The sequence below is a fragment of the Bidens hawaiensis genome, unplaced genomic scaffold, assembly GCF_021521415.1.
Source record: "Bidens hawaiensis isolate Kalapana, Puna unplaced genomic scaffold, B.hawaiensis_p1.1 tig00001179_1, whole genome shotgun sequence".
Classification (NCBI taxonomy): domain Eukaryota; kingdom Viridiplantae; phylum Streptophyta; class Magnoliopsida; order Asterales; family Asteraceae; genus Bidens; species Bidens hawaiensis.
This window is the reverse complement of record NW_027491068.1, coordinates 879,279-899,379: the sequence shown is the minus strand read 5'-3', so window position 1 is coordinate 899,379 and position 20,101 is coordinate 879,279. Positions and strand designations below refer to the sequence as shown.

Genomic DNA, 20,101 nt, shown 5'->3' with positions numbered 1-20,101 from the left:
CGATACGAAATAACCGTTTAACGGTTTACTCACTACGTAATAAATAAGGTGTACCTCGTTTTGTCACGAATGTCACATTCATCGCGTAACACGATGATCACCTTCTGATCCATCGGGTAGCGTGATGGGCCTTGAATTTCAATATTTTTCATTTTTAATCCTTTATCTTTTCTACTTGTTAAATTTAACCCAAAAATTTCGAAATATTACCAAAAAAGCTCTTCATGTGAACATGTTCGGGTAAAGATACTTCTAGAACAAATGACCATCTCCATGACTTTTTACTGGTTATTTCATTTTTTTCCATAAGTTTAATATATATAACAAACACAAATATTTACAGCGTGAACTAGAAGTTAACTCAGCTGTCTCTAAATTTATCCTCCGCTATAAACGCATACCTCCATGCCCCATAATCCCATATTCTCAACAGTACACACCAAAGCAATGAACTCTAAACCCTTACCTTCTGCCACCCAATCCCTCTTAAACTCATCATATAATCCGCTCATTTCTTCTCTACCGTCTCATACTTTATTCAAGTTCAACACCAACCATGTTAAGATAACTCATAATAATTCGACCCAACCACGTAATATTAATATAACCACCAAAGCCTCCGCGGCCACGGCCCACTGCTCTTTCACACCAACACCCGACAAGGAAACCTTGTACGACCTACTTGGTATTTCTGAGAACGGGACACTCTCCGAGATCAAACACGCGTATAAAAAAATGGCCTTAAAGTACCATCCTGACGTGTCTCCTCCAGACAGTCTGGAGGAGTACACTGTCAGGTTTATTCAGGTTCAGGAAGCCTATGAGACTTTATCTGACCCGGAAGCTAGATCCATGTACGATAGTTGCATGGCCAAGGGCTTTGCCTTTTCGGGTAAGAGAGAAACCCGGTGTGACCTGAGGTCCGATGAGAAGAAACGATGGAAGGATACGTGGACGGGACAAATATCAGAGCTGCAGAGGCGGAACACGAAAGTTGATCGGACAAGAGGGATGTCGTGGGCAGCCAGGATCCGGACGCAATGGAACGAATCATGTGTAGCCTAATTAGCTATTGTCTCAGTCTCTTGTTAATACTCCATATTGTTTACAATATTGCTATATGCAATGCCGGCCCTACTTTATGTTTGGGTTTGAGCTTAACAGGTTTCGTGTTTTAAACATGTTGACATGTTTAAGACATGTTAAAATTCGTGTGTTAGTAACATGTGTAGATTTATAATTTTAAAAAATATACACTCCTAAAATCCTAAACCTAAAGACATATTTATATACGACATCTCACTTATGTCCGTTAGACCCGCTATTACATTTTTCATGGATGTTATGATTTGCTTTTATGGTTTTTTGTATCAAGTATGCTATGAATTTGTGGTTTTTTGTTTCATGTATGTTAAGAATTGTGGTTTTTGTTTCAATATGTTATGGCCTTATGGGTTATGTATTAATTAAGACTATTATGTTTGTTTTGAAAATTTTTGTTTCATTACACATGTATTATTCATTGTATGTTTAAACAGGTCCCTTAATATGTTTTAACAGGTTAACCTGTAACTAAACAGGTTCGTGTTCGTGTTTCAAAAAAATGACACGATTAGTTATCGTGTCGTGTTTGTTTAGTACAGCAGGTCATAGTGCCTTATCGTGTCGTGTCTTATCTTGTCGTATCCGACATGTTATGACAGCCCTAGTGACGATGGTGGTGGGTAGTGGTAGGTGCTGCGCGGGACGAACGACTGGAATCGATTGCCAAAAAAACGTCCATTTATTAGTAAAGTCAATGGTTATAATCGGGGTTAAGTAGGTGGGATGGTCTAGGACCTTTGGCAGTACCCTAAGGTAAGCTTGATAGTAATTCGCACACAGTTTCAGTTTCAGTATTGATAAATTTCTAATTTAATATATTTTCTTAACGTCTCTTCTTGCGCACACACAACAAAACAAATTCTTGTTTTATAGATGCATCTTGTTAGATATTATGTAATCAGAGAGTAACGTTCAAGCAAAGTTTATTAGATATTTAAGAATAAACAAACAGCTTTCTAACATTTAGATCGTAATTAAATGATGGTTGGGATACATCACTTTCATTTTTATTTTTTTTTTTTGCTTTATAGCAAAAAGTAATTCGTATAAGTTTCAATTAATTTATAGTTTTTGATTGCTTTAGAGTTTTAATTTAAGCCGTTTCTATGTTATTTATTTAAAATCAAATGTAAACAAAGACTTGGGTTTGGATGTTTCTATTTGGAAACAGAAGTAAACACAACCTAAACTTCAACTTTTCTTTCCTGATGTTTGTTGCTTTCACATTCTTATCCACTTTATCTATAGACCAAAAATTAAATAAATGAAAACTTGCCATGTTGCGACAATCATGGATATATTTAATACAAAGTTATAATTCTCTTTTGTACATATAATTAACACGAGACTAAAATTTATGCTTCTATTCGTGACCTTCTTACGTTACGCTTATCGGCTCGACTTTGCCAGAAAAAACAAAAGGTTTTGCACATGATAACAACGTTGGCTTGCTGGTTCATTTGGAAGGCGACAAACAACGCCATCTTTTTCAACAAGGTTTGCCCCGCGAGGTGACAGAGAACATAAAGTCTTTGGGGGTACTATTGGATAAAAGATATATCTTTATTGAAGTCTTTGTCTTGGATAAATTGGTATAATTTTAACTTCTAATGTTTGTTTTGTTGCCTTTGGCCTCTACCGGCTTCAAGTTGCGTCGCGTTTTAGTTAAAGTCATCGTTTAAAAAAAAACTTAACACATGTCTCTCTTATAATTTTTACACTAAATCAAATAACATACATTTGTCATTTAGTTCTTGAAGCGAACAAAAGAAAGAAATGGTCCCAGATCTCAAAATAAAGAGAGAGACAGTATTATCGCAACTAACTATTTAAATAAAATAAGTAATGTTAAATAGTTCTTGATATACTTTCTAGTTATTGACGTGTGGATGAAATAATGTGCTTTTGGTGTTTAATATTGTGTGTTTTAGTCGTTTATATTTATCAAACACGATTACTTTGATTGATTTTATGATTTTAGGTGCTCGGAGCTTAAATATACTAATCAGAGGCTTTTACATGCATGTTTTGAAGTTTAGGAGAGTTCGGAAGTGATCCGTATGCGTTTAAAAGTAAAACAGGAAAATCTGGGGCTAGAAAATAAGTTACGGGACTCATAGTATATGAATTTTGGGTTTCTCGACGAGACGAATATGAAAACGGAAGAATATTGATGTCAACTTCACCGAAGCTTACGATGAAGCCGACGCACAATGTCGGATTGGGTTTTTTCTTCCATATTTAAGCCCGGATAAACTCTAATTCAAGACATCTTCATACCCTAGCCGTCTTGGACGATTTTGGGGTCATCCTCCACCATCGTAACACCTCTCAATCATAAATTCATCAATGTATTCAAGATTCCAACCAAAAAGTGAGCTAATCATGATGCATATGCAAGGCTAAACCACTCGTGACCACTTCAGATGTAGGGTTTGCATATGAACTGAATATTATATGATTGTTACTGGTATTGAGATTTAGTGTTGATTAATCTTTTGGTTGATTGAACCTTTATGTTGGTTTGAATCGGTTAAATAATTGTTTTTCTAGGATTTACATTTATCATCAATTATGTGGTGTGTTTTCATCAACATTTATGATTAAGTTCTTATCGTCATTGAACCATTTACCATTAATCATTGATAGATGCTAAGTTTTATATTAACGAGCTTATAATTACGTAGACCACGTTCAATTGCGTCAGTCCGTCGAATTAGGTTTTGTGAATTATCATAACCAAACTAATGTGTCTAGAAATTATTTTCCTATTCTAATAAACGAATTACGTCTATGTGATTCCCCAAATGGTATAAGTTTGGTCAGTCAATTCATTGCATTACCTGAAGTGTTGTCACTGTTTTTTCAAATTGTTTTACAACCAGCTTTTTTTAAAACCGATTGACATCGTTTGTCCCCTTAGTCTAATTAATTAGTGAAACATAACCGTAACTTGCAATTTCCATTGATTCCATGTGGAGACGACCTTTATTTACCCGTACTATTTATAGATAGTAAGCTATATAAATATTTGTATTTGATTAGAGCACGACATCTACATCAAAATGGTGTCGTTAATAATTCGGGTAATAATCGAAGTGTGTATAATCAGAAAGAATGGGGGGGGGGTATCAAGATTATTCCATTTTTATATTCGTCTCGTCGAGAAACCCAAAATTCATATATTATGGATGGGCCAAAAGTCACGAGACACAAAATTATTTTCCTACTTTTAAGTTTTGGGTCGGCAATTCGGTTCTGGTTGGATCAAACAATAAAAACTATATATTCAATCATTCAACTAAAGCGCTGATTCAGTAATTCAACTTGCCGTTCTTACACATAAGAAACAATTTTTTTAAAACAAACAAAGAGAATATGTGAGGGGAAAAATGAGTACATGAAAAAGAATCACAACTTAGCGTGACGACCTTTAAGATCTTTAAACTCATTAATTACGGATGTTGAATCAAAATTTCAGCATGTTCACATTCAATATAAATCACTAGTTTCCCATGATAATTAACCTAACACATATCACCACAGCAAACTTATAAATTTCACACATTTAACACCATGAATTAAAAAAAATAAAGTAATAACCCACAGCTTTTTAGTTTTAATCTGAAATTACAACACATCAAATTCATATTCATACACCGATTTCACATAATTAAAACTCACATATTCCTAGTTCATCAAATGAGACCAAAATTAAGAACCAATTTCTAATAATTCCAAACCCTAACATACCAAATCGAAAAAAAAAAATCAAACCTGTTGCTTGCTTAATGTCTGAATTGTGATTCGTGAGCACTCATGACTCGACACTAGGGATGAGATTACGACCGTACCCGTACCTGTACCCGAAATACCCGTACCTGAAATCAGTAAATCTCGGTACCCATACTCGTACCCGAATTATAAGGTGCGGGTACGGGTATGGGTACATGTACATTGGGTACGGTACTCGCTTTGGTACCCCTTTGTTCTTTTTAAAAAAAAAATCTTGACTAAACCAGGTATAGGTAACGGTACAGTAACGACAATCAATTATCTATAATACAAAAACCGTAATACCACAACCAAAAGCGTAATACCACAACCAAAACATAACAAAAAAAATCTAAAAATGAAACAAATCAATCATAATATAAAATCCATTCAAAAGTAAGTACTGAAAACCAAAACATGCAAAGTATCAAAAAAAAAATTTTTTATCAAAATGTTTAAAACAAAAAATAACTTATGCAAAGAAAGTCAACATTGGTTTAATCTTTGCTAGTCATCTTTCTATTTTATCTTTTCCTTTTTGTTGTTTATTGTTTCCTCAATTTCTACAGAAAAACAAGAGAGAAAGTTAGTATATATTATTTAATGATATACACAATTACACATATGAAATAAAAAATATGGATACACAATATATGAATATACACATATAGATTAAGAATGAACTTATTCAACTAATATATATTACGTTTTGAAAATCCCGCTTGAAAGTTAAGTCATGAGTGTTGGAAACCTAATAAAATCTACTACATATTCTAAACAGGTACCAGTACCCGTACATGTACCCGTACCTATAATCAATAAATTTGGGTACCCATACCCGTACCCAATAGACACGTACGGGTACGTGTATTTAAGAAAAAAAATCTCATCCCCTGCTCGACACTGGTCTAGTAGTCTGAGTCTTCTTCGAACGACCTGCCTCTACTTCTGTTCAATTTCAATTTTCACACCTTAGCGCTCTGACAAAAGCTCTTCTGCTTAGATTTTTTGATGAGGGTTGAGAGTGTGGACTTATTGTTAGTTTTATTTTTTGTTTAAATATCATTTGGGCTTGGGCTTTTTTGTTTTTAAAGAAAATTAGGTTTTTGTGGGCTTTCTTTACGTTTATTAGGTAAACGATTTACTGTTCTTCGGCTTTAAGAAATTTATTGATAAAAAAAGAACCAGTGTGGGCCGGACACTAATAATATGGATGTGCCGGACAAAATTAATATGGATTAGCCAGACTTAATTCATATAATTTTTCTTTTTGACTTTTTGGAAAAACTTACCCTACTAAGCGAAAAAGTTGAATGGAGCCTGACTTTTTGAAAAAACTTACCCTACTAAGCGAAAAAGTTGAATGGACCGAGGCTCGCCCTTAGCCCCTTATAAGACCCGTCTGTTACGGCATATAAATTTCTAACCGATATCAGTGTTTCTTGTCGGCTTTATTTTTAGGAAAGGATGTGGTGACATTTGATATTTCACTCCAAATTTGGAATAATGAAATTCTGATTTTCAAAACAAAATGTTGTTTCTTTACTAGTTAAGTTTCAGTTATGAGACCAAATAATGGAAGAACATATCACATATGTTAGTTTGTTGTAGAGCTTTTATTTTTCAAGGATCATAGTATTTTAACCTCATGATTGCATATATGTTGTTTATAGCACTTATCTTATTTGCTGGTACTTGCTAATGAGAAGATAAGCAACGCCTGAACTCATTATAAAGGTGGCGTTATCGACCTATTCAGCTTGAGCTATGCTTTATCTCTAACGAGCCAAATGATTAGGAAACAAAATTAGCTTAAAGGAATGGCTAAATGGTTAAATAAGTCAAAAGTCACCATATTTCAAATGCATAAAAGCTTCTAAATTAACTAATTCAATATTAATTTTTTAAATATTCAGCACATCATATAACTTTGTAAATCATATTTAACACGCTAGTTATAAAAAATAACGTTTGATCAAATTTTTTTTGTGTTAACCTAGCCCAACATGTACCCTTACCATCACAAGATGACTTGTTTAATATATATGCTACCTAACTAGATCATCTTGCCACCTCTACAGTTTTGTGGCGCGTCTAAGAAATGTAGCTCCTACGTAACGTACAATCATGGTTGTGTTTTTGTCCTTAGCATGTAAACCAGAGCGCCAAATCATATACCTATAAGAACCAACAAAGGTATTGATTGCGTTGCATGTTGTCCTTTTATGATCTGTTTTCACTTTGTTACAATGAATCTGGCATATGATATACTGATGTAACTTAAATCTTGATACAAATTATGTTAAAGAATAGTTATGTAAAATAAAAAGAACATGTTAAAGCACGAGTACACTTCCGCATGACTCTAAAGTATACAAGAAGCCCAAATAAGACATTTTAATTGTGTGGAGTCATATTCTAGATCAATGCTAGATCAGGAAAAGAAAACTATGATGTTTCACTCTACAAATTCCACCCAACATTTAAAATCCAAGTGACACCAGCCTCTAATCCAAGAAAAGGACTGTTACCTTGAAATTAGTTAAATATGCAGCAAATGATAGTGACCCTGCTGTTGCTGGAAGTGATAGAACATGATCAAGAAATCAGAATGCAAAGATGATTAATCCACCAGATCAAGGTCTCGAGGAACACCCATTGTTTAAAATGTGGTCGTGTTGCTATACACGAGTCACAAATTATAATCAACGATTACTACATCTATTTTCTTATACATGCACCACGTCTCATAAAAACTGCAATAGGTTATGTAATTTCATCTTATTTGCTTATAAATGGTTTACGTTTTATTTTAACGTATCAAATACAAACATCTAGCCAAGATCAAAAGTTGCAACACCTCATGACAAGATAGGTCACGAAATTTCAGCTCGTTTACTTATAAACATGTTATGTCTTATGTTAACAGATCAAATACAAACATCTAATACCAGGGTCAAAAGTTGCTCAAAAGGTGTTTTTAACACATACAACCTCGTAGATCACTTTTTAAGAAAGGGATTAGAATATCATTACCATAAGATAGTTTATTGCATTCATCCTAGTTTATTGTTACAGAAATTTTAAAAATGGGCAAAATTCCATTACCCGACCCATTAAGTTGCACCTCTAACTTAAAACAACATGACGATTACTTGCGAGTAATTAATTTATTTTTCGGGTTCGGATATTCCTTATGATTGTATCTCTCTAGTGGACAGGAAGGTGTTACTAGATGTATTTCTACTGATTTTACACTTGTAAGTTATACTTCTCAAACAACATGAGATTTAACAAACATAGCAAATAACAAGATCAAAATTTACAGGAAGAGTGGAAGACAGGTTCAAAATGAATAACCTTTTATATTTAAGCCATTACAAAATTTGATGATTGCAGCTGCAGCAAGATCTGATATCTCCTAACCTTTACCCTTTACCCTTCTTTTTTGCTTGCTTCTTTGCTGCAAAAGCAAAACAGTTGAAGTTAATTTCACTTGTATAGTAATAAACTAATAATAATAATAACAACAGGACCATGAATGAGAAATAAAAATCACCTAATCTTCGTTTAGCTTCAGATTTTGCAAAGAACTCCTTCCACTCATCAGTTAAAACAAACATAAACTCATCATCATCATCATCTTCTATATTTCTATTTGCATCAATTTCTGCTTCGGGTGGTACGGAGTTATAATTAGGGTTTGGAGTGGAAGAACAATTGGAGATAATGGGAAAACGTTGATTGTTGGGGTTAAAATTTGAGGTGTGGAGTTGGCAGGGAGGTAATAAGTGACCGTGGAGTGGGCAATTAGAGGATAACTGTAGATGAGTGTTTGGAGGCAGAAGGTAACCGTCATGCTGAGGGCAGTGCGGTGACGGTTGGAGGTGGTGGTGGTGAAACGGAAGTCGGTGAGAGAAAGCCGGCGTCGGTGGCGGAATCGCCGGCGTGTCTGAAGAATCCATGGGGTTTGTTTACAAATGTGGGTTTAAGTGGTAGTGGTTTTAGCTTGTAGGAGATCATTGTACATTTGTACATTACTGTCTTATTTTTCATTTCTATAAATAAAATATCTATCTTAATCTATAATATATATATATATATATATAGCAAGGTTAAAATAAGAAGTAAAACTATCCAAGAAGTGTAAGAATTGGTTTTTACCCTTAAAAAAGTAAAACACACCGAACTAACAAAATAAAACGCACCGAACAATAAACACACTAACAATATCCACCATCAGATAATCACATCCAACGCCCGATATTACTTCTCACACTTCTTACAATTAACTCACTTCTTATTCTAACCTCACCCTATATATATATATATATATATATATATATATATATATATAGGGTGAGGTTAGAATAAGAAGTGAGTTAATTGTAAGAAGTGTGAGAAGTAATATCGGGCGTTGGATGTGATTATCTGATGGTGGATATTGTTAGTGTGTTTATTGTTCGGTGCGTTTTATTTTGTTAGTTCGGTGTGTTTTACTTTTTTAAGGGTAAAAACCAATTCTTACACTTCTTGGATAGTTTTACTTCTTATTTTAACCTTGCTATATATATATATATATATATATATAGGAAAAGTATAAGAAGAAAACCTATTCCAGTTAAGAAAACCCTGGAAACTCAAATAAGTGGTTGTGGTGTTGCTATGTGTCACTGGATAGGTTTAATTGTTTTTTAAGTAGAAAGGTATTTTAGTCTTTTTGTGTTCCGTGCTTTAATAGTTTCATCTTGTCTAATCACCCATTTTAGTTCCTTTCATATATCTTAACTTCTCAGAAAATTTCAATTTGATTCCTTACAGGTTACCGGTTTTCAAGTATGTCTCCCAAAGCGAATAGATTCTTAGATTTTTCAGTCTTTTCTCCTTCAAAGAAACAACATCAACTAACAACATTCGATTCTTTAGATATTCATCATTCTAGTGTTGACCCCCTCGTGTGCGTTGATGTTTTTCCTGTTGTTCATCAAGTGAATCCAACACCTGGCGTACCTGTAGCTGTTGACGTTGTTTCAGTTGTTCATCAAGTTAATCCAACACCTGGCGTACCTGTAGCTGTTGACGTTGCTCCAGTTGTTCGTCAAGTTAATCCGGTCACCGCAGTCAACCATCTGGATGTTTATCAAGTTTCTGATGAAGTTACAACTTCGGCTATATCTGGTTCTCCAATTCCTGATCCCCAAGAAATTTGTTTTTGTTTTTTATGTGATGATTATCACTCTTATTCAAGTTTGATGGGTGGTGAGGAATGCTTATTCTGGCAGTGTGCTTTAGTCAGTCCTAGTACCTTATAACCTTTTTGGTCATTACACTCCTGATATAAAGATTTTATGGGTGAGGAATGCTTGTTTGTTTTAGTGTTTTGTAGTTTGTAGTTTTAATCTGGTGCTCGTTTGTAGTTCTTTGTTGTTTTTATTTTTATTTTGCTGTATCCCCCTATCTGTTGTCACATTTTGCTAGTATGGTTGTATGACATTTATATTATGATAACTTGATAACGTATGTTTTTATTATGTTTTGACTTGTCCTTCAAATGATAACATATGTCTTCTACGTGTTAACATATGTTTTAGCACGCTTATTAACATATGACCTTTTTGTAAATTGTTTTATGTTTTTTCTCGTTATGGTAGATTGTATCTATTTTTGGAGATTTATTTATTTGGTAATTGTGGTTTAATGTAAAACCAGGTTACCAAATAATAAAACAGACCAAACTTTGAGTCGAGTTACATTATTAAACTTAATTAAACATTAAACTATTCTTCTACATAATTAAACAAATGTACATAAAACATTCAACCTACACTAAACAAACGGTAAACCTAAAATAAAAATACAACATAATTAAACATTAAACAGCCTATTTTCTCCCCCAATTGTAGTAGCCCCCATGACTCGTCAAAATCACTAACATAGTAAAAGGGGTCGGGTTCAGACTCGTAACCATCTGGTTCTGGTTCTGGTTTTGGAGGTGGATGAGAGGGGATTGGTGGTTCGTATTCCGCCCCAGGGTCTGTTTCGTACCCTTCCGCCCAATTAGGTACTATTTGTGTGGGTCGAAAAGTAGGAGGAGGTGGAGGGTGGTCGTCTTCATGGGGTTCCCGTGTATTTGTGGCTGATTGTTAACCCCACCATTCGGTTCAACTTGCACGATTCCAGTTTCTACTTGCTGGTTAGCTGGGTTAACCACATTGTTAGTAGGATTTAGTGCAAAAAAACTTTTGTTTTCAATAACATCCTCTGGAGGTGTACTTGGGGCGGGATACAATTTTTGTGTATGTTTTTGTGTTGTGGTAGAGTAAAAGGTATTACTTGAAATCTGAATGGGATGTTGGTGTGAATTTGGTTGATGATACCTATTATTTATTTCAACAAACACTTTGAGTGAAGTCCCCCTTTGTACTCCACCCCATTTATTTTAATTTATTTTATTGTAGTTGGGAGATCTTTTTTATATTTTCTTGTACTTTCTTGTCTTTTCATACTTCTCCCCCTATATTATGTTTACTTTTTCTTCTATAAACACACTTTTAAAACTCACCATTAATGTTATCCACCTTCCTTCACCCACTCTTTCTTTATTGTGATGGATGTTCTAGCCGGCTACAATGATGATATCACATTAACTACTCCAAGCAGTCAAGTTTTTAGCATACCTTTTGATCAGTCTACTTCAAATACTTTTCTGAACCACTTAGTTAGTTCCACCAGTCAAGGTAGTATTTCATTAAGTCATATTAATGTTTTAAGTCTAGTTTGTAGTACGCTAATCCAGGGACCTGTAATCCGTTTGTTTTATAAATGTTTTTGTTTTAAGGCTTCCAGGGGGTTCCATTTGTTTTAATGCTTTTATTCCCATGCTTTTATAACTTAAAATCCTTTATTTTTTAAGCATTATTTTTTCATATGTCTACTATATTTAAATGATTTTTGTATTTTTTTTTAGAGAATGCCTTTAGCAACCAAACATCCTTAGGCCAAACTGATGTGGTATTTCCTGTTTCCATAGAACCAACAACTCTTTAAGAAGAGGATGCCTATTATGTTTATTATTCTCCTAATGGTTCGAAGTTTTGGCGTCCAAATATTGAAAACAATTTAAAACCTGTTGAAGGCACTATTTTTAAATCATGGGAAGATGTTGTTACTATGTATTATAAGTATGCTGAAGAATCTGGTTTTTTGGTCCGCAAAGGCCAGACTAAGAAATGGAAAGGGGTCATTACACACAAGTATTTGAGGTGTAATAAGTATGGTACCCCCCCAAAGCAAACGTTCCTTTGATTCCTTGTCTGAATCGTCAATGTATGTCAGGAAGAAGACATTTACCGTAACTGATTGCAAGGCTCACGTAGGTGTTTCATTTTGTCGTGAAACATGTAACTTTATTTTGTCTAAGTTTGTAGAAGATCACAATCATTTTCTTGTAGACACTTTTAACCATGACTTAACTAAGATATCTAGAAAGCTTTTATTCTCAACCAAAAAATTTATCCACCAGATGAGCATAAATAGAGTTGGTCCTACTGTTGCTCATCGTTTACTTGTCTCAATAAAGGGTGGTCATCATAACGCTAGAGGTACACCTATTGATTTCAAGAACTTTTATAATGGAATGAGGATTTTCATAGGTAACAGGGATTCACCGTTAGTTATTGACCGGTTGAAAGATCGTTATGAGTGTTGCCCCGAATTCTTTTTGATTTTACAGTTGAAATGGCAAGTTAAGATCTATCTTTTGGGCTGATGAGATATCCATATTGAATTATAAAGCTTTTTATCACGTTTTGGCTTTTGATGCCACCTATCAGACTAATAGGTTAGTCATTTGATTTCACGTTTTGTTTTCTCACTTATCTTATGTACCTTTATCTTTAATACATATGTTTTAAGTGTTTTTTCACTTTACTTTTCCAGGTAAAAAATGATATTTGTTCCTTTTACTGGCGTAGATCACCACAAAAAATGTGTTACCTTTGGAGTTGGCTTGATCAGTAGTGAGACTATCGACTCTTAAAAATGGTTGCTTCAATCCCTTCTTAATTGTCATGGCCAACAACCGAAGCTAGTTTTAAGTGATCAGGATCCTTCTATGTGGCAAGCAATAGTCCAGATATTTTCTGAGTCACATCATAGGCTTTGCATGTGGCACATAATGAAGAAATTGTCGGCCAAGGTTATTATCTTTTAAATTTGACCGTTGACTTTTTTGTTGATATCTGTGTTTTGTTTTTTGATATGTTTTTGTTTCTTTTTACATTAGGTATCTGGTGATGTTATTGAGAATACTAATGTTCGTTCTAGAATACATCGTTTGGTTTAGAATATGTTTATCACCCCTGATACATTTGAGTCCAGATGGCACTATCTTATTGAGAAGTTTGGTTTACAAGACAACGAGTGGTTGAATGATATGTTTGAGATCCGTGATAGTTGGGTTCATGCTTATTTTCGAGAGATCCCTTTTTGTTGTTTGATGAAGACTACATCTTGTTGTGAAAGCTCTAATGCAACATTTAAAGTCAACTCAACTAGCGCTAACACTCTTGTCCAATTTATGCTGTGTATGGAGTCTAGGCTAGACAGTCAACGTTACTCTCAAAAAAGTTATGAGTACAAGACTTCATTTGTTTCATTTAAAAGTACTACTAGTGAAGAAATAGAGAAACATGCATTTGAGTTGTACACTCAAACCATCTTTAATGACGTTAGAAAGGAGATAATGAAAGGGAAGTATTGTTGTTATGTTACGCATACTGAATCCATTGATGCTCATGTTTTATATTCCGTGACTCACTTGGACAAAAGGAAGGACATAACCAACGTTTTTCTGGTACGTTAATGATCAAGTTTGGTCACTTTAACATAATTTTTTTAACATATGTTATAAGTGAAGTCTACGTTAACATATGTTATAATCATACAGGTTAACTTTGATCCTGCTGACAACTCGGCCTCTTGTTCTTATATGGGATTCACTCGTATTGGTTTTTTATGCCACCATGTGTTTTGTGTTTATAGAATTAAAAAAGTAGACAAGATCCCGTTGAAGTATGTAAGTGATAGGTGGAAACGGGATGTTCTACCTAGAAATGTTTTCTCAATTTCAAATCATTTTAGTGTGGATTCCAATCCTCAAAGTGTTTTACGTTTTGAGGTTTTGGAGATGGTAAGTCAGTGTGTTGACATGTGGAGGGTTGACTCTGAAGGTCTAAACTCTTTTGCTATGAAGATAAAAGAATTAAAGTCTTTGTTCTTTGAAAAAAGTTTTAGAAATGCGAATGACGTAGACGACAACGAATCTGTTTTTGAAGAAATTATTGGGAATGTCAACGAAGGTGATAATTTTATTGAGAATCCGGATGCTGTTCGGACAAAAGGATGTGGCAAGGTTCGTCGAGTGATGGGTGAGTCGGAAAAAATTTTCGAGAAGGCAGGTAAAGTCGCAAGGTTATGTCGTACTTGTGGTGAGTATGTTCATCATGATTCTCGTAATTGTCCTTTAAATCCCAAGAACAAGAAGAAAAAGTCTTTGGCAGAGCCAGAAAGTAGTGACAATGTTTAGGTAGTTCATGGTGGGGTTAATAAATAAATTTTATAGGAAGGCATGTTAGTTTTGATTCTTATTTTGTTATAATCTTTTAGCATGCTCTTTCCTAATTACTATTTAAGGATCATGTATGACATTTGCAAGTTTGTTTAATGGTAATCCCGTTTTATGTTTTTTTGTTTTTTGCAACTTCCTTTTTTGTTACTTTTTCTTTTTTAATAAATTTATTAAAAAAGGAAGGACATAACCTGTAAGGCCCCGTTACCGGTAGCCCTACTTTAACGTTGGATTTACTCATAAACGCAGTTTTAGATATCAGAGTTAATTAAAACTTTCACGGAATAATAAAACTTCAACCATAACATTTTACATAACCATCAAATCTTGTCTTATAAAACATTCATAGTCATTTAAAGCAAAACATAGTCTTTAAAACATCACAACATTTCTTCGAGATGTCGGTATCTTCGGTTCCATGCCATGCGTCTTCAATCACGTGAGCTGCCTCAACCTATTTGCCTGCGTGCATACTAAAAGTCAGCTACGCTGAGTGAGTTCTAGTTAATCACGTAACTTACTTTACATACACATATACGTGCCCGAAGGTTCGCATTACATACATAATCTGTTCATCTTCTGTTCATATACATTCATAGCTAACCTTACATTATAAAGGGCATTTCACCCTACATACCTCGGATATTATTAGGGTCTGGTACCCTCCATCCTCGGATATTATTAGGGTCCGGTCTCCCTTCATCCTCGGATAATATTAGGGTCCGGTCTCCCTTCATCCTCGGATATTATTAGGGTCTGGTACCCTCCATCCTCAGATATAATTAGGGTCCGGTCACCCTTTCTTCCATACCTTCATACCATACCTTTCTATATACATAATTGTATATTTCATGCATACATACATCATTCATTTCTCATATATAATAATTTTATCATCAAACCTTAACCTGGCAGTACATGCAATATCCGAAGATCGTTCATGTACTATTTACATACCATACATATATAACTCATACCTCATACATACTTCATTCAAACATCAATCATACACCATACATATCTTTAGCTACCACCTGACGGTCCATGCCATATCCGAAGATCGTTCATGCACCGTCAAGCAATCATCATACATAATTCATATAAGGCATACACTTACCACTTAAGGTAAGTGTATTAACTATCACATCGAGTATGCACACAGCCCCGAAAACATAACAAGGAAGTGGGCTAGAAACTCACATGAAGTCGGTTACGTTCATCGTTAATTGTTATTCCATTCTTTAGTTGGGCACGGCTAACTGTATAATAATTACATGCATCAATTAACTATCACAACTCATCTCGTGTTTCTAGTCTAATTATAACCCTCAACGAATGGGGGTCCGGGGGCAGCACCCCTGGCAGCGGGGTCCGCCCCTAGTAGGGTCCAAGGGGCAGAGCCCCTGGCTGGGGTCGAGTTGCCAGGTCAGCTTGGAAAACTTTTATTTCCATTAACTGTCTTAACAAATTTTCCATTAGAATTTTGAATCATCATTATATTTGCTAACTTAAAAAATTCAAGGGCTTCTTTGTAAATAAATCATTCTTTTTCTAAGTCCAGGGACCATTCTGTCATTTTGTCAAACTTTTAATTTGTTACTTGGTTCTTAACGAACTGGCTTAACTTAGCGAACTGGTTCTTATAACGAATCAGTTCATGTAACGAATCAGTCCATAGCGAACCAGTCCAGGTAATGAATCGGTCCATCTAATTCATTATCTCTTCTAACGAACTGGCTATAATGAATCAAGGGTAATTCGCTACCTTTTTCCCTTAACGAAATGGATACGAACTAGAGCTAGTTCGTTACGCTCCCTTAGACGAATCAACTAGCGAATCAACTCTGATTCGTTAGCCTTCCGTTAACGAACTAGGGTTAGGTCAGGGAATGTCAGAACATTCACCGACATCTCTTACCTCATACCTAAATTTCCGACGCCATCGCCGGATAACCGCGGATTCGCCGGAAAAATGAGTTTTAACTCGTTTGTCACCGTTTTTCATCTCGTTCGATCCAGATCTGAGTTAGGGTGATCCCTAAGCTTATCTTAGGTTCGGTTTATACCCGAATCCACCCGGATCTCGTGACTTAAACGGTTTAACGATGTCGGCTCGTCGTTTTGTGACTATATCTAACGGTTTAAGCTCATACAATATCATACTATCATTACCTTAGGTCGGAATCGGTTCTTCTTCTATTTTACAGCTAGAGAGAGAGAGACTAGAGAGAGAGCTTAAGTGTGTGTCTTGATGGTGTATGGAATATGTGTAAATGAGGAATTAAGTGGTGATTATGGTTTATATATTTAGGGATCATGGGCTTAAGCCCATGGCTTTCATTCTTTCTTTCATAACCGAAGTCCATAACCCATATCCATTTAACCCAACACTAGCCCAACTCATATTCTATTTATCTAAACCGATAACGACCCACTATAAAATAGACGAAATTTATTTAATTATTATAACCAAAAGTAGGATGTTACGTAACCAACGTTTGGGACTTAACAACCATTTGACCTTTGGACTTACATTTACCACCATATTTATTAACACATCAAATCTTCATCTAACCTCCCTCGCCTTTTTCATTATATAAAGGATAAGGAGATAGTTGAACTCTTGTTTTCTACAACATCCATTTTTCCAATTTTTATCATGTCTGCACCTCGTGGTAGATTAGTTTCTCTTTCTAAGATTAAATAGAGTCATCTTCCAGAATGCACTATAAACCTGTGGTCAAAAGAGAGAACCTAATTTCCTACAAAATTCACCCAAATTTCGTTGAACCTAAAGTTGAAGATTTTAAGCACAAAACCCCGAAGGTTGAGAGGCCCAAAGTTGAGCAAAGTTGCATAAGAAATTCAAGTCCCTACGGTCAACAACATGATGACGAATGGATGTTTTATTATAAATTTGACAATCCCCTCCCTAACATCACCACTCTTTTTCCAAACCCAACTCCATCTTTTGACTTATGTCACTGTTGCAAACGTTTCTACTTTGTTCGTTAGTTTTGTGACCCCCTCAGTTTAGATGGTCACTTTCTAAAATTATGTACTCTATGTTATGTTATTTAAGGGATGTTTTAGTTTTATTTATCTTAAATGTATCTGGGAACGGGATCCCATGTATCTACCACCCTTTAATGTATTAGGTGGTTTTTTAAGAGTTTTCTCAATGAATGTGTACTATGGTTAGATTTGGTTAGATTTTATTTTATTTTTTTAAATGTACTAGTTCACGTGACAGTTGTGAAGGACCCATAATGTTGTTGACTTTGTGTTTGGTCGCTACTTATTTTTACTATATTGGGAATTGTGTCAAGGACCCATATGCAAATCAATTAATTGTCCTATAACTTTCCCCTCCTACCATATTCTCTTGCATTTATTTTCTTTTATTACTTTAACATTTTTTATCTCCACTGGCTGAGTTGTTGTAAAATACCCATCCAACACTCTCAAAGTCATTCCACACGGCTGCGTTGAAAAACCATATTCATAAAATCAGTCTCATCAGTATGTATGTTTGTTACTGCCATAAGGTTGCCACCTTACGTACGTCTTGGACCGATTTGAATCCTGGACGCCGTTTTTATTCATGTCCTCATATGGTATACAATTCTGTTAAATACACTATATTTTTGTAATTTTTCTTTTTTGTTTTTTTAAAATGCAGGAGAACAAGTGTGGTTATTTTGTTTGGCTAGATCAGCCTATGTGTGACCGTTCTAAGCAAATCATTCCTGGGTTGTTGAAATCAAAAAACAAGCTTGAAGATGATGTTAAAGTTTTGCGACGTCAAATACGCGTTAGGGGCATTCTTATTGTCGTGTTAACTTTTTTTTGGTTGGTTTTGGTTCTCTTATTTTTTATTTAGTTTTAGTTTGGTTGGGACCCTAGTTTGGTTTGGTTAATTAGATAGCTTACTTTATCAAAAAGGTTAATTTTCCGGTGAACGTGTATCCTACTTAACTAGCTTTATCTACTTAACGTGAATCATGCTTTTAGTTGTCATTCATAGTTGTCTTATCCTACGTAACTAGCTTTATCTTTAGTTGATATGTCTTATCCTACAAAATGGACCCGTTACATAGTACATTCGTATATATTACGAGGTAAATGTGACCCTACCAAGAGTACCAACTTGAAAATAATATGATCTAACTTATAAAAGTACAACATAGTACAATATGCTTTAAAAAACATTTTTTTCTTTTTTAACATCTGGTGTACTTTTTGTAGCATTTATATACGAAGACGAAGACATGTAGCAGCATTTATAAAGCGTGTTTTCCTTTTTTTTCTGTTCGTTATTTTGGGTTTATATTTTTTAGATATGTTTTCGAAGTGAAAGCTATATGGTTTTTACTAATGGGCTGTTAGTAGTTGTTACAATAAATTAATCTTTAATTTCACTTAGCATAAAAACGGATCCCACATAAAATGACCTTTAAGTCTACAACTTTCTTGTAACTGTATGCTTTTAAATACGTTTTCGAAATGCAAGCTATATGCTTTTTAGATTATTTTTTTCCATTCACCACTCGACCATGCCATGTTAGGAGAAAGTGTTAACATATGTTTTGTAACAATAGTTCAATTTCGGTAACATGGATAACATATGTTAGGTTGTAATTGAAAACATATGTTAACATTGATATCATACAGTCCAATGGGTTACCATATGTTATGTAAACAGGCTTCACATATTGCATATAACAAATCATATGGTCATTGTCCCGAAATCGTATTGTCAAAGTAGCATACCTGTTGGTCAAACTAACATTTTTATTTTTTTCGAATGTTCTCCAAATAGTCGCGTGTTCAAGAAATTAAGTTTACTCCCCCCCCCCCCCCCCACCATTTATTGACTTTATAAATGGTCCCCCGACTTATAAAATCAACTACAGTACAACCACGCAAGTGTCACATCTAGTACTTTTATACTATTCCACGTAAACAATAAATGGTCCCCCGACTTATACCTTTGGAGCTGCCTTACCCATTATTATGAAAATGCTTAACATATTTTAATGCTTTTTTCACAATCAAATAAAGGCTTTCGGTAATGATGACAACAACTAGGTTACAAATATTTTAACATTAGAATCCTCACGTGTTCAACTAAAGCAAGTCTTTTCCCCACGTTTGACCGCTTTTGTTTCATTGTCCACGTGTTAAACCCACTACAATTGGCTACTTAAGATATTATATTTTGTACCTTTATACTTTTGTACTTTTGTACTATAGGCTACTTTAAAATATTATCTTCCTTGGAATTCCCTACAGGGAGCCACCTAATCTCTATTTCCAAAAACACTTTTTGTCCACAAATTAACATAATAATTTAAGGTCCCACAATTGCTACTTGCCACCGTCATATTCTAAAACAAAAGTATAAGGGCCCACAACATAGTTTTTTGTCCATACCACAAAACAGAAGTCACATCCGTAACTTGTTTGCCCCAACCACTACCCCACTTAAATCATGTTCAGACATCACAGTACCCTACCCCATACTAAATTAAAGTTTTACAAAACAAAAACTACAAGTTTAATCAAAAGCATACTGAATTCGTGGGATCTTTT

General features: G+C 34.7%; 2 pseudogenes; both read left to right on the top strand.

The window, feature by feature from the left end:
• The first annotated feature begins 360 nt into the window (after nucleotides 1-360).
• Nucleotides 361-1,102, top strand: LOC143562409 (chaperone protein dnaJ 20, chloroplastic pseudogene; annotated as a pseudogene).
• A 10,946-nt stretch (nucleotides 1,103-12,048) lies between these two features.
• Nucleotides 12,049-14,501, top strand: LOC143562399 (protein FAR1-RELATED SEQUENCE 5-like; annotated as a pseudogene).
• The last annotated feature ends 5,600 nt before the right edge of the window (nucleotides 14,502-20,101 follow it).